The sequence below is a fragment of the Haliotis asinina genome, chromosome 2 (genome assembly GCF_037392515.1).
Source record: "Haliotis asinina isolate JCU_RB_2024 chromosome 2, JCU_Hal_asi_v2, whole genome shotgun sequence".
NCBI classification, from domain to species: domain Eukaryota; kingdom Metazoa; phylum Mollusca; class Gastropoda; order Lepetellida; family Haliotidae; genus Haliotis; species Haliotis asinina.
In genome coordinates this window covers 70726370-70740970 of record NC_090281.1, presented here as the reverse complement: position 1 = coordinate 70740970, position 14601 = coordinate 70726370, and the positions used below count along the sequence as shown (strand labels likewise).

General features: G+C 37.4%; 1 protein-coding gene across 1 annotated transcript in view; it reads left to right on the top strand.

Annotated features, from left to right (window-relative positions):
• LOC137274245 (kelch-like protein 5) overlaps positions 1-14601 on the top strand; it is a 166931-nt gene that overhangs the window by 32936 nt on the left and 119394 nt on the right. The window contains exon 2 of the mRNA XM_067807333.1: positions 172-254. The gene's annotated coding sequence lies outside the window, so the exon portion shown is untranslated. The remainder of the gene's footprint in view (positions 1-171; positions 255-14601) is intronic.

Below are 14601 nucleotides of genomic sequence, written 5' to 3'. Positions count from 1 at the left end.
GACTGATACACTGATTAGGGACATGAGATAGAGGCTGGGTTTGTTTGATATGCCCAGAGAACCATGCTTGCTTGCCCATTCCCTCCTCCCCCTCCCATACCAGGGAATTAGAATATGTCCTTCACTCTGGCCAGAAGCATTGGCTACATCCAAGTCTTGTGCTTGTTGCAGAAATTGGCAATGACATTGATGGGAAGATTGGCAGAGAAGCAGGTCATCTCCATCTCACTGTGAGCATCAACAACTTCTGAAAGGTAGGTGCATGCTTCTCCTCTGCTTCTCAACACTATCCCCAGGGTTTTTTGGGTTGCAAGAGGTTGCCAACAACCCATGCTGGTCTCAAGAGGCAACTAAATGTATCGGGTGGTCAAGCTCTTCAACTTGATTGTACCCATCTCATGATATCAGCCAATGTCGTCTTGCTAAGAACCGATTATTTTTGGGACGTTGTCACATAGCTAGATTAGTGCTCATGTGGCATTAAACAACAAACATAACAACATAGCTGTATGGTAGCCAGCGCAACTGATGCTAAGAAAATACTGGTTTACCAAACATTACTGTAGGACAATTCAAACATTAATGAAAGTTTTCAGACCAGTATGGCAAATAGCCATCATCATTGCAAAGGTACCATAAGAGACTGGTAAATGTCTACAATTATTCAGATCACCATGTTTTTATTGTGACTTGTCCTTATTCATTTTTGCTTGCATTTGTTTAGTGGGCCATCATATTTGTTGGGGCTGTTTGTCATAGTCACATTTTGACATGTTTAGGTGCCATATTGTAATTTTATGTTTTGTAGTTTCAATGACAGACTTACCTTGATCTTGGTCTCAATTTTCAGATGCATTTCTTAAAACGGATGTTTAGGTTCTTCATTATAACATAATTCCAATAGGAGATTCACAGTCTATTTTAAGGTCTTGGGACTAGTGTCAGAAGTCACAAGTAGTCTATCTGAACTCTTTGAGACAATATAGTATTCAGTCATGCATATATTCCATGGTGACTTCCTCTAGAAATTGTATTTCTAGTTAATACAATTCAGGTACAGTATTAAACTATAAATTTCTAGCCATTGTTTTAAAAGTTACAAATGTTGTAGAAAGTTACCAACATACTCTTGTTTATTGATCAGGATTGTTTGCATTCTTTCATCAATGTCTTGTAACATATGCAAGACATGAAAAGTAATGAATGAAACACGTCATGTACAACATGATAATATTGACTCACACATGGTCAGCTGACCACCATGTTTCAAACATGATAAGCTGGTCACTTACTACAGGGAGAAAGTATCGATCCCCATGTGATGGGAAATGGGAATCATTTCGGGAACTGACCTGAATTGACCTCAGCTAACCTATTGTCCACTTCTTTCATCAATACAGCCTCAAAATGACTTCCTGTGGCGGGAATGTCCAGTACTCATTAGTTTAATTACAACTGAGATGACCAGCCACTTATATTGATCTGTAGATTTGGCGAGGAGGTCGTTGAGGTGCTGCTTCCTGATGCATTTGTAGAAGCGTGCATCATGTGTGACAGCACTGATTTTACTGTCTGGTTTGCGGTATGTAGAAGCACCCATGTGCCATTAAGGCAAAATGCTGACATTAGCAAAATGTGAAATTTGCATGTATCTGTATTCACTTTATGTGCACTTTGTAGACATCTAGCATATATCAATGTTTTGTGACTTTTGTGTCTTACAAGTATAGACATTCCTCGCAATAACGTGCTTCACGATACCGCAGATTTGGTTAAACCGCGGGGTAATCCGTGTCTCTCTTAAAAAAAATTGAACTGCAATCCCACCCCTTCATGAAATCGAAAATAGCTCATCAACAAGTCTGCTGTTGCACTCTGGTAAATAACGTAAACTAGTGAAATTCAGTGCAGATGGCAACTGACAGTGTTTATCGTACATATCCATTGTGTTTCAGATGCTTCAAACATGCAGGGTTTTCTCAATAATAATCATACCAACATCGTAGTAGTAAATTATGAAAGACAAGACATGTCATCAGTAGAATTATGACAAGTACTTACAATGTCGACGTGATGCAACACAACGTGCTATAGCGCGATTAAGCGCAGTCATCCAAGAACGTATGGTGTCAGAAAACACATTTTGTTTGATTAAATTCAATCCAAATATCTATTCATTAAAACTGTTGACAGAAACAATGGAGACACAGTGAGAGAATGGCATTACCCCATTACATATGCGCAACAACTTCTGCTTACCACAATCGTGATAGCACCAATTTCACATTATTCTTAACAACTATGAATAAATTACAACCTTGCAATCCATGTATTCTGAGACCCGAGTTATTGACTCATTGAAGTCATTTTTAACAATTGAATGGCCAACAAAGTTGCAAGTACCACGGGAAGTCAGCGTGTAAATCTCCTATGTAAAATGTATCAAGACAGGTAATGGCCTGTGTTCATTGTTATGTTAAATATGTTTGCAGAGAACATGCATTATATACTAACACAAAAGCAATATATAATATATGTGTTACAATAACTGCTTAATATATAAAATATTCTGATCATGGAATAGAAATTCTTTGATGTAATAATATCGGATCGTTTTTACCTGAATCACCGGTACATTGGACCAAATCATCTGTGCACAGCTGATCGCGATTTCCAGCTTAGTTGACGCCTAATAACGTGGGGGGTCATCTGTGGACCTCAAGACCCTTGCGATGGCAAGAGATGACTGTATATGTCTGTTCACCCAGCTGTCAGTGGGAACCCATTTGGATAAGATGTAAACTAGCACCTCACAAGCACCTTTGTTTGTATACTGCTCCACGACTTGAGAACAAAAATCTATTTACACACTGATGCATTAACTATGGTAATCACATTAAGGCATGACACAATAAATATGTTGCCATTATTGTTAAAGTATGTGCTTCTACATGTAACAGAGGGTAATGAAGCCTAGTTGTCTAAGTGTTACATCGAAGATCCAGGTTTGATTTCACTATAGCATGAGCGGCCCATGTTTGGTGTCCCTTGCTGTGATATTGCTGGAATATTGCTAAAAGCGACATAAAACCAGAATCTCTTGCTCATTTGTTTGTACCTGGTACATCTTGTTCATATCTCAGGACATGTACTCATATCAGCTGATGATCACCCATGACAAGGCTCTTGCTGAAATATGAGGAATCCATTAGGAGCAGTTGTGAGAAACTACTATGTCACCAGTCCAATTAAAAACATGCAGCATGATCATGGTCACGTACTGGCATCTACTTATGGAGGCTCTTCACCCTGCTGTACCTTCTGTTAATAATAGGCTCAGGAATAAACTGCAGTTGTGTACATACCTATGTTTTCATATTAAGTGTTCTTGACAATACATCTGATTATTGGTCCTGAGAAATCATTTCTGTCATTCCCCTGAAAACGGAAATGTTGTTAATCTGTGTTCCTGATAGTGATTCTGTATCAGGCAGCACCATAGTAGAAGGGGAAACAAAAGGGTTATCACCACTCGTTTATACTAGGGGAAATGTCAAAGGTGGCTTGGCTAATTGGTATATGTTGAGTTGGTGGCAAGACAAATGCCAGGCAAATGAAGGCAAGGAAATTTTTTATATTAAGAATGGTTGCTTAGTCCTGTGGTTAAAGCACCTGGCTTGTCATGTGCAGCATGCAGGTAGACTGTGTCATACAGACCCTGAAGCAAATATATCTGAGAAAGCCCTCGCAAATGTAGAAAGCATGGCAAGTCTAGATTTCCACATCTTATTTTTTTTTTTAACTTTGAGTTTTTTCTGTAAAATATGTTCATTTCAGAGATTAGTTAGTTTAAGCATGCAGGTTCTGTGTTTCACATGGGTACAATGTATGTTGTTCTTTTCTGGTAGTATGATACAATGATGCAAAGATTCAGGATATTTTATTGGACAAGCCATCTCAAGGGATAGAGTACAAAACGTTTAATACAAATATAATACCTTTTCTTAAATCAACATAGGACTTTCATAATTTCAAACAGGAGGTCATGAGGTGATTACAACAGCTTTTATGGGAATTATGCAGAGACAATTATTGTGTTGATACAGGTATATCTTCCTCAGAACATATCTCCAATAATTTGAGAAAATACTTTTTGCAGTGACCTGACAAGTATTTAGCATCCTTGCCTGAGAACTGACATTGTCTTTAAGTTAGTATCAATTTGATATGAGGGTTATAATTGCTGAATCGATGTGATCCATTCTCCCTTCCTCCATGGTAGCAAGTCAGTTTTCACATGACAATCGAGACGTTAAGGCTGCATCATCAGTTATTTTGAGTCTAGAACATCACTCTTGTTGTCCTGAGGTAATAATAACTTGCTGTTGATTCTGATAAATATGCCTTCTTAATGACCAATGAAACAACCATTGTGAAAAAGGACATCAAACCATCTTGTTTTATAACTTGCATTGCTGATGCCGTGTATGTTGTAGCTTAAAGCATTTTAATACTGAAATATGTCACTTTCTACTTCATCACAGTTCATTAACATAAACTTTAATGATTACTGACAAGTATTAACAAAATCAGTACCATATGCAAATATGTTTTTATGCCCATTTCAGGTTATAATTTGAGACTTTTCTAATTAAAATATAAGTTTGAACTCCTGCCAAGTCTGTTATAGCATAAACAGCCAATATTGCTCATAACTTGTAATAAAACTCTTTTCCAAACAATGTAAGAAAATAAAGGAAAACTTTCCAAAACACTGTATCACAACTTTGCTTTGTCTTTGTATTTCCAGTTCTTCAATATGATCCCAGTTAAATATCATAAAATGATGTTATTTATATTATGATCTTAGATTTTAACACAAAAATGAATAAACCAGATAGAAGTTAGGCATTATCCATTGTAATGTAACACAGTGTGAGTGTCAGGTAATGGAGGTACCCACAGATGGTGTATATTGACACGACCTCTGAAGACTACTATCCTGAGAAACGTGACCCCAGCTCCCATGGTGGGCACAGACAGGGCACAGGTACATCAGGGGTTACTGTTACCTTTCCTGTAGTCCTCCAGCGTTGTTTATTTTGGAAAGTAGTGAAATGTAACCATGACACACTGCATGAGGGTGTAGGCATGGATGTAGCAGCTGTGTTTATTACTGGTGTTCCATGGTCGTATCAAGATACTTTTCTGTAGATTGGATTTAGGTGTCAAATAACTGGTACTAAAAGTGGTTTATCAGTAACATGATGTCTGCATCACCTGGATCTAGATTATCTTTGTTGTTTTGACTTTGAGCTTTTATTCCTGGAATGTGGACTTCGAGCGTTAGTGGTGCACTCAGATAAGCACCTGGTTGTATGACATACAAGTGGACAAGATATGATGAAGTTCTACACAGTTGAGCATGGTATAAGAAAATGTTGTGACACAAACTTGTTTTCATTGGAAATATAAGGATCACTAGGGATAATGGGCTTTGTTCATGGTTGCATCTGTAGACAGGGAATTAACATATGTGTTGATTTTAAAGTAAAGTCTTACAGGGGCTGAGGGGGATCATCTTACACAAACAAGACCCATGTTGATCTGGGTTAGTAATGGTTAGCACTGGTCTTCAGCAACCCATGTTTGTCATAAGAGGTGACTAATAGGATTGGGTGGTCAGGTTCACAGACTTAGTTGACACATTTTATATTGAAATTGTGTAAGATCATGCTCATGCTGTTGATCGCTGGATAGCTGTATTATTGCTGAGTGCAACATTAAACAACAACCAATCAGTTATACATGGCAGTCTACTGTGATTCATGGGTGAAGAATAAAATTGACTGGATAAAGATTGTTATACTGTCTGTTTATGCGTGTAAAGGTTCTAGCTATTACAAAACAAATTTCATAACAGTTGCACAGAATTTGATTGCTTGCCACACAAACCGGGACCTTCCTGGTACTATTTTTGGTTCATTAATTTCATTCTTCATGCTCATTGGTTTGATTGATATCTCTCAGTGGATGCCTTATGATGTTGGTTTATTCACTGGAACAATCTTTTAAAATGCTGATTCTTTGGTAGTTGTTGAAAGAAGCTGACCATTCATGTATGATCAGTATATGTAGCCAAACACATAGGTCACACTAGGGTCAGCTTGGAGCACCAAAGAGACAATAGAATTTGCCATTCACCCTGGGATAGGGAATGCTGTGCAGATCAAAAGCATGCAGTTTGACAATGAGTGGAGGTTAAAGTGAGAAAAGCTTACATAATGAACCAGAGCTTTAGAATCAATGTTAAAGGTGGACCATTGTAAAGTATTACCTTAACTGATGAACTCTACTTAGTAATGGATTCACATTGCATATTGTAAGTATCAAATATTCTTTAGTAACAAAAGCAAGATTGATGGATGTCAGTTATTGTGAATATCATGATGTTTCAGAGTGATTGCTTAACCCTTCATCAGGTAAAAATCTTGCTTTTCTTGTGCTTCTAAATGCCCTTCAAAGATTTGATAGCAACAAGGTCAAACAACTTGTACTAACTTTCTGGTCATAATCACAAGTTATGTACATGTACATTGCATGACTTTGTCACAGGATGAGAATCAATGAAAATATGTTTGTGTAGATTAACTTCTACTCACTGTGCTGCTCACAGCACAGCAATAAGGATGTAGGGAAACTCAAGTTATTTAGGACATCTTATGATTTTCTCAACTTTTGATTGGACATTTTTCTGTGTCTTTACCAATTTTGGAAGAAATCTTGACATATGGGATGAAAGTCAGCTGCCAAACAGTGAAATTATCTAGATCTTGAAAATGATTAGTCCATTCCTGTTTATGCAAACATGCATGTGATTGTGTACATTTCGGTGATGAAAGCTGGACTGAAGGTTGTTCTGATATTGTTTTTATCTCCAACATTTTTTTCACATACAGCTTCTGTCACGTCATGGACAGTTATGTGCAATAGCTTGTTTTAAGTTGGAACTAGAGAAAGCATTGTGGCACAGACTAGATATTTCATGGTCAGTAATTAGCAGATTATAATGATGATATTGACAAACAAATACCCAATAATGTCAATGAGATATGTTGATGTGGTTGACGAAGGACGACAACTGGCCAACAGAACTTTGGTCAAAGTGCCTCTGAACTTGAAGATGAATATCACAGAGCTATAGGTGTTACAGTGAGTGGACAGACTATTTGTAATCAGACACATTAGGAACAGGCATGCCCGTCATCTTTGTGTTATACCACAACCGATGGACCTTCAAATTATTGACATCTTTGGTATCAACAACAGCAGTGCTGCATCAGTTGTTGTCTAGCAAACATGTTTCCAGATGAATCAAGGTTTACTTTGTACTTCATTATCAGGTGCAACAGAGTGTGACATAGACAGAATCAGCATTTTCATGCCTTCATAAGAATCATTTTAGGAATGGCATAGTAACTGAGCGGGATGGCATCACTATGACTGGCAAAATACTTTTACATGTCATTCACAGATGTGCCAGTGGGCACCACTTCCTAGACAAAATCCTGGAGGCACGGACATCATTTTGTGTTTCAGGATGACAATGCAAGTACAGTGTTGTTACTGAGTACATACATCAGGAGAACATAACCACCCTGCCATGAACTTATCTCCCACTGAACATATCTGGCATATCACTCTCATAGCCCTGCAGGAACAAGGGGATAGGATGATCCAAGTGGACATTCAAAAGTCTGAATCCTAAGTTGTCTAGAGAATAGAGACGGATTCATGCGATATTAATGAGCTGACTTTTAATGGCAAATGATAATGTAGAATGGCAGGGCACTTTGGCCAATCAGCTAACACCTAACAAAATCTACGGTAATCTGATGTTGGCTGTATGGCTGAAATAATGCTGATGTGACATAAAACCCAACAACCAATGCAAATCCGTGTCAGCTTTTCCTGGTAGTTACTTTTGAACTCTGTATATCGTCAATGATATAATATATCAGTAGTTGTGACACTTTTTTTTAAACATCCCTTTTTCATTTTTTCCTTGAGTATCAATAGTGAGTGCTTTGATGGCATTGCGAAACTTGTAGTGAAACGATGACTTTGTGCAAGGGACTGAGGGCAATCTAATTTTCCAACACAACCTCTTTTGATGTTGTCAAGATAGCTTCACTGAATGTCTTATTTCAAACATATATCTCCTGGTGGAATGTGCACAAGCACTTTTTCTCATTCTGTTGGTCAACAAACCCTTTAGTCTCATCATTCCTTGGCAGTGTTCCATCATGGACACTCACATAGAGATCTACTGTCCCCGTCACACCAGTCACAACAAAGGCTACATCAGTAAAGTATTGGCAATCAGTCGAAGTGTAGATCAGTTTGGAGGGCACTGCTTACATCACAGAGAATCGGTAATGGATATCTGGACAAAATCATTTTTTGCTTAAAGTACTATTTTTGTCATTTCTGGCCCATGCTTGTGAACATTTAAACCAATTTCCTTTATGAAAGTTTGAAACATATGGAGACAATATTGAAACTTCTTATATATTGAAAATAATATCTTTACCATTGTGAAGATTTATTCCTGTGCATATGTTACTTTTCCTTACCACAAACATAAAAAGCTCTCTTACTATTATCACATACAATCACTCTGAATTCAACTGAAAATTGTCTAAAAACCATTCAACAAGTTGTTGGAAATGATTGTGGCACTTTTTGTGTAAAGTGTGTATAACTATCCTCTAATTCATGCAGACTTCCTAGCTACTCTACTCTTGCAGGTTTTCACTTCTTCAAGTCCTGAAAATGAAGCTGTCTTCTGTTGTTGTTTTGTGTATAATTTATCAAAAGACTCTGTAACGCATGAAAAATAATTGATTTCATTGGCAAAATGATATTTTAAGTATGTGTATACGGAAGATTTATATATCCATTTCTTACACTTCTTTGACTTTTGATCTTCACATAAACAGAATTTGTCAGACTGTGCATTAGGAATAGACACTGTATTTACTTTGCTAAATTATCTAAGCATTTTGTGCAAGTCTCAGATCATCAGTTCTGTCTGAATTAAACTGTCTGAATTAAACACAGTCCTATTGACAGATTTATCCAAAGTGATGACAACAGATACATTTTTCATCTGTCTACTTTTTCCACCTGAGATACCTAATCCCTTCATGTGTTATGTGAAGTACATGTAGTTTTATTGCTAGTCATTATTTCCCCAAGTAATGCTAGAATTTGAATAATAATATTGGAAATAAATGAAGATTGAAATGGTTGGAACTTTTTTTTTTCTTTTTAAAAAAAAGAACCCCAACTTCCCATGTACAATCCATTATTCTAAAAAAAGTCCAAGCAAATGTGCCAGTTTGTGAGTAATAGGAGTTTTTCTGTACACCCAAGTGATACGAGATAACAACCTACATGCTATCTTCTGTCATAAATTTCACACCGGTTTTGCATCATCAACCAATATATCCTGGGAACCACTCTCAACATCAGGATGAAAAGGCCTGCTATCTTATGCATAGCACATGCCAGAAGGGTTGGAACTCTGGGAGCGGAGGTTTTCTCTGGAGCGTCTGATATATTCTGCTATTTCAGGCAAAATGCCAAATAGTAAATCCCCATATAATTTCTGTGTAGCTTGAAATCATTGCATCTTTTTTTTCTTCAGTACCTCTTTGCCTATTTGCATGTCCGTCATCAACCTGAGGTGCTTTGCAAGAGAAGTGAAAGCCATTGAACCAGAGGATGCATATGACTGTTTACTTTGGCAAATTGTATTAATCAAATATATTGAACAGTTAGATGAATGGAACAAACTGCCTTGCTAAGTATTGTCAGTGTTTGTGATTATAAACTGTACTGACAGTACTTAATGTGTTAATGTAGAACTCACATTTGTAGAGTCCATTCACTGAAATTGTACTGACAGTACTTAGTGTGTTATTGTAGAACTCACATTTGTAGAATACATTCACTGAAACTGTACTGACAGTACTTAGTGTGTTATTGTAGAACTCACATTTGTAGAATACATTCACTGAAACTGTACTGACAGTACTTAGTGTGTTAATGTACAACTCACATTTGTAGAATACATTCACTGAAACTGTACTGACAGTTCTTAATGTGTTAATGTAGAACTCACATTTGTAGAATCTATTCACTGAAGCTGTACTGACAGTTTTTAGTGTGTTAATGTACAACTCACATTTGTAGAATCCATTCATTGAAGGTCTTACTGACTGCAATTCACATGAGATTTGTGTAAGAGCTTATGCAGGTTGACCCGTGTATCATATAGCATATCTCTTTCAGTGGTTTCTTTTCCAACCCCTACAGAACTCATGTGGAATACTCACTCCTTGCTATATTGTTTGTAGTGAGTAGCTGATTTGGGTTAATGCCATGTTGGCACTGATAACTAGGAAAATGGACTCAAGTGGCAAGTTAACTGTGCCTAAGATGGATATGAGAAGTAACCACAGTAGATTGGTTGTAATCTGTCTCTAGCATGGATTGGATGGTTGTATATGGCAGCTAGTGTGGATTGGATGGTTGTATATGGCAGCTAGTGTGGATTGGATGGTTGTCATTTGCTACTTAAATGGATTGGATGGTGTCTTTGGCAGCCAGTGTGGATTGAATGGTAATCTGCAACTATTGTGGATCGGATGGTTTTAATTGTTAATTAGTGTGGATTGGGTAGTTCTAATCATTGACAAAAGTGTATTCAGTGTTCATGAATGGTGTTTCAAAGTAACAGGACATTGGGTCCTGTAAGTTTCAGAAGTTTCACAGTCTCACAGTATCTGACCGACTGAAAATTCACAGGACCCACAGAGTAAAATTAAACACACATTTCAGATTTAACATTTCTCATAATTGGCATTGAAATTACTAACATTATATAATGACAAACATTATAAACATAAATTCATAAACAGTGAACAATTCTAACATGCCAGAAATAACAACTTCAGACAAAGTGATACATTCAGTCAGACACTGCATGGGGCCAGCAGGTTGGGGACTTCTGTCTGACCGTGGGTAAATGTGCCAGATTTGTCAGAGGGTCAGACGCTCATTCGTGAACACTGGTGTATTGGATGGTTCAAATCTGAAACTAGTGTGGGTTGAATGGTTCTAGCCTGCAACTAGTGTGGGCTGGATGGTTCTAGTTTGCAACTGTTATAGGTTGGATGGTTCTCATCAGCAACTAGTGTGGGTTGAATGGTTCTAGTCTGCAACTAGTGTGGGCTGGATGGTTCTAGTCTGCTACTATTTTAGGTTGGATGGTTCTCATCAGCAACTAGTGTGGGTTGAATGGTTCTAATCTGGCTGGGTGTTTTTATGGCAACCACTATGAATTTAATAATAGCCTGCAACTAGTGTGGATTAGATGGGAATTGTGGCCACTAGTGTTGCTTGTAATTTTGGATTCCCAATTATGGCTTTAGATGACCAGACAACTTCATAATCAATGCATTACTTGTTAACTGGTCTGAATGTCTATTGGAATTGCTTCCAGCCTTGCTATAAGTTTGAAATCTGTTTTACTAGGGCCAATATTTTTCATCGAGCCCAATTCCATGAAAGATCATTCCTGCTGCATATTCACGGTCATGACCTCCAGTGTTCAGATAAATGACACTGGGCATAGAATCATATTCAATGAACCCAATATATCTCAACGGTTACACAACCTGGAAACGGTGGGTTATGAATGGAGCAATGGGAGACTAAAAGTGAAGCCTGATCATCAACATTGAGCAATCAATGGCTTTTACTGATGCAGCCATTACCATGTCTGGTCCAGAAATATAATCATATCCTGTCGTGTCCCACTGAGCATCAACCGCCGACCATAAATGAAAAGTCGATCAACAAACTCAGATGAACATCGCAGAAAGACTTTGTCGTAATAAAATCCTCTTTTTCTCAAAATGGGGTTTATGTTGCCAGTTTCAGAATTCTACAACGTATTTGGTTCTAATTTGTTTCGTTCTTTTAATAGATTTTGGAATTGTTTCAATTCTGGTCATATCTCCCAAATGTCAAATGCCACCAAGTTCCATGTCTGCTTAAGAGATTATTCCAAATGGAAGCCATTAAACTATCAAAGTTTTATAGAACATTTTAGGGTCTATTACCTTCTGTGGAGCTCTTCCACTAATGGACTTGTGGTGTGAAGTATGAGTACACTGCTATTAAAGGCAATATACCTGAAAAACAATTATGCCACTGTTGCATTCACAGTGAAGCTTGGTTTGTCTTTCGGAAAGCTTGTTTTCCAGCTTCTTCTGTTTGCTGGTTAGGGGCTCTAAAGAAATTATACTTTTTGGAACATTATTTATTATATTGATGTATTTTGAATAGACAGTATTTGCCCTTATGGAAGCCCGAAGCATGTGTTGAATTTGAAATTTCTTAACCTGGGATATGTGTCAGGGCACAGTCTTTCCTTTTTATGATTCTTTAAGCAATGGAAATCATCTATTTTCTGGTCTGCTAGACCCAGATTCCACTAATTTAGTAAACTAACCATTTGTGAAGCCCATTTCTGGTGTCCTCTGCCATATTAGCAGGAATAATGCGAAAATTGGCGTGAAACCATACTCACTCAATAATACACTAACACTTGCCCATGGGCAAGATGGTAATGGTCAAGGCAAATCAACTGCATTGCTAAACATGGCAACAGTCTGATAATATCTCACTTAATAATATCTCAGATCTTGCAATAGATGTCTAACAACATACACACACATGACCTCTAATACATGTATACATATGACCTTAAATACATGTATGACCTCCAATACACCCCTGACCTGACCTTCCTGTCTGCCCATTGCTGCTTGGAGTCCATTATACACATAACGTTCAACAGACCCTCATCTCCAACTGATGCCTGACCTCCAGTATATTCCTGACATCCAAAAGTTGCAAGATCTCCATCAGAAGCAAGTCCTGCAATAGAGGATTAAAGGATGTCAAACTGAATTTGATTTAAGAACATAAGGGATGGATAAAAAAAAGAAGATTAAAATCTGTTGAGATGTCACCTTTGGTGCAAGTTTATCATTGAAGTTTTCCTTGCCTTGGCCATCACTATCTTAATTATGCGGGTCTTCTTAGTATAAGAAGCTAATATTTTGGCAAAGATGGTGATACTTCTAAAAAATTAAGCTTCTTTCATTTCTTACAGAAAAAAGTTACCCGGCGAAAGTAACATGTAACGTGGCCACTGAATGTGAAGCAACGGACCTGAAGAGTATGCAAGGCAGTTTCTCCCGAAATAGGTTTACAGAATCTGAAAACCCCTAAACTATGAAATGTGCAAATATAAAAATTGTGAAATCACAAACAACAAATGTGCAAACAATAATGTCATACTGCAAACATTATTAATTACAGGACCTATGAGACCAGCTTAACCAATGCTGCTTATATGGCAAAATCAGATCACTTACATTGAAGTAAAAAACTTAGTTATAAAAGTCTGTTTCACAGGTGTAATTACTGAAATATTACTGACCATTTTCACTTTCTTCTGGAAGTCTAGCTCAGCCAGTGTGCTACAGGAAAGAGCGTCTCATGTGTCACTGGAATTTCTAGTCTGGAATCAAATTTAAAAATGCTATGAAACTATTCTTCATGCACTGGCGTAGATAACATATCGCATTTCTCAGATTTTCACTGAAGGACCACAAAACAACTAAAAATGACATAAGTCCAATTAAAAGGTCTTGGCATAGCCCCTGATAAGCAGTTTTTACAATTTGTATTTTTATGTTAAGTGATGAGATTCTGAAATTTGTTTAATATGCTCTTGCAAACCCTTTTTATTACAGTTTTGTTCTGATTCTCTCCATGCACATTTTATCCCTATTGATTTGAGATAAAATGTCCAGAAACTAAAACCGGAGCACAGTGGCTTATGTTGAGTCAGATTTATTATGGATGAAAAATGGTGGGATTGCAGTGAGTATTATGATTCATAAATCTCAGCAGCAACAAAGGAGATCAGAAAGTACAATGGGAGAACATTGTGTCCCATCACTTCTCTCTGTTGCTATGGAAACTAATCGTGTTGTCATGGTATACCATTGAACATGGAGGATCAGCGATGGAGGGAACTTTTGAAAAGGAGGGATGCACTTTAATCATGTTTTATGGGTCATTTTATCCCCTGAAGACATGACAAAGTGCAAACACATTCTACAGGATTTTGTTTGTTTGGTTTGTTTATTTCTTGCTTGACACCGCACTAGGCAATATTTTGGCTGTAGATTATCGATTCTAACCAGACAAATCAGTGGTTGATATGAGCACTGATTTATGATGGGGTATGGAAACAAATACTCAACAAAATTTAAGTCATCAAGCCTGACAACCTGATCCATCAGGCTACCTCTTACGACCTAGCCTTGCTCCAAGGCTGTACTGAAGGTTAAGCCCATAGATACATGTATAGTAATTCTGCTATATCAAGAGGCAAGTATAAGGGGATGGTGAGTTAGGCTGTTATTTATTCTTTTTAGATATTATCATTTA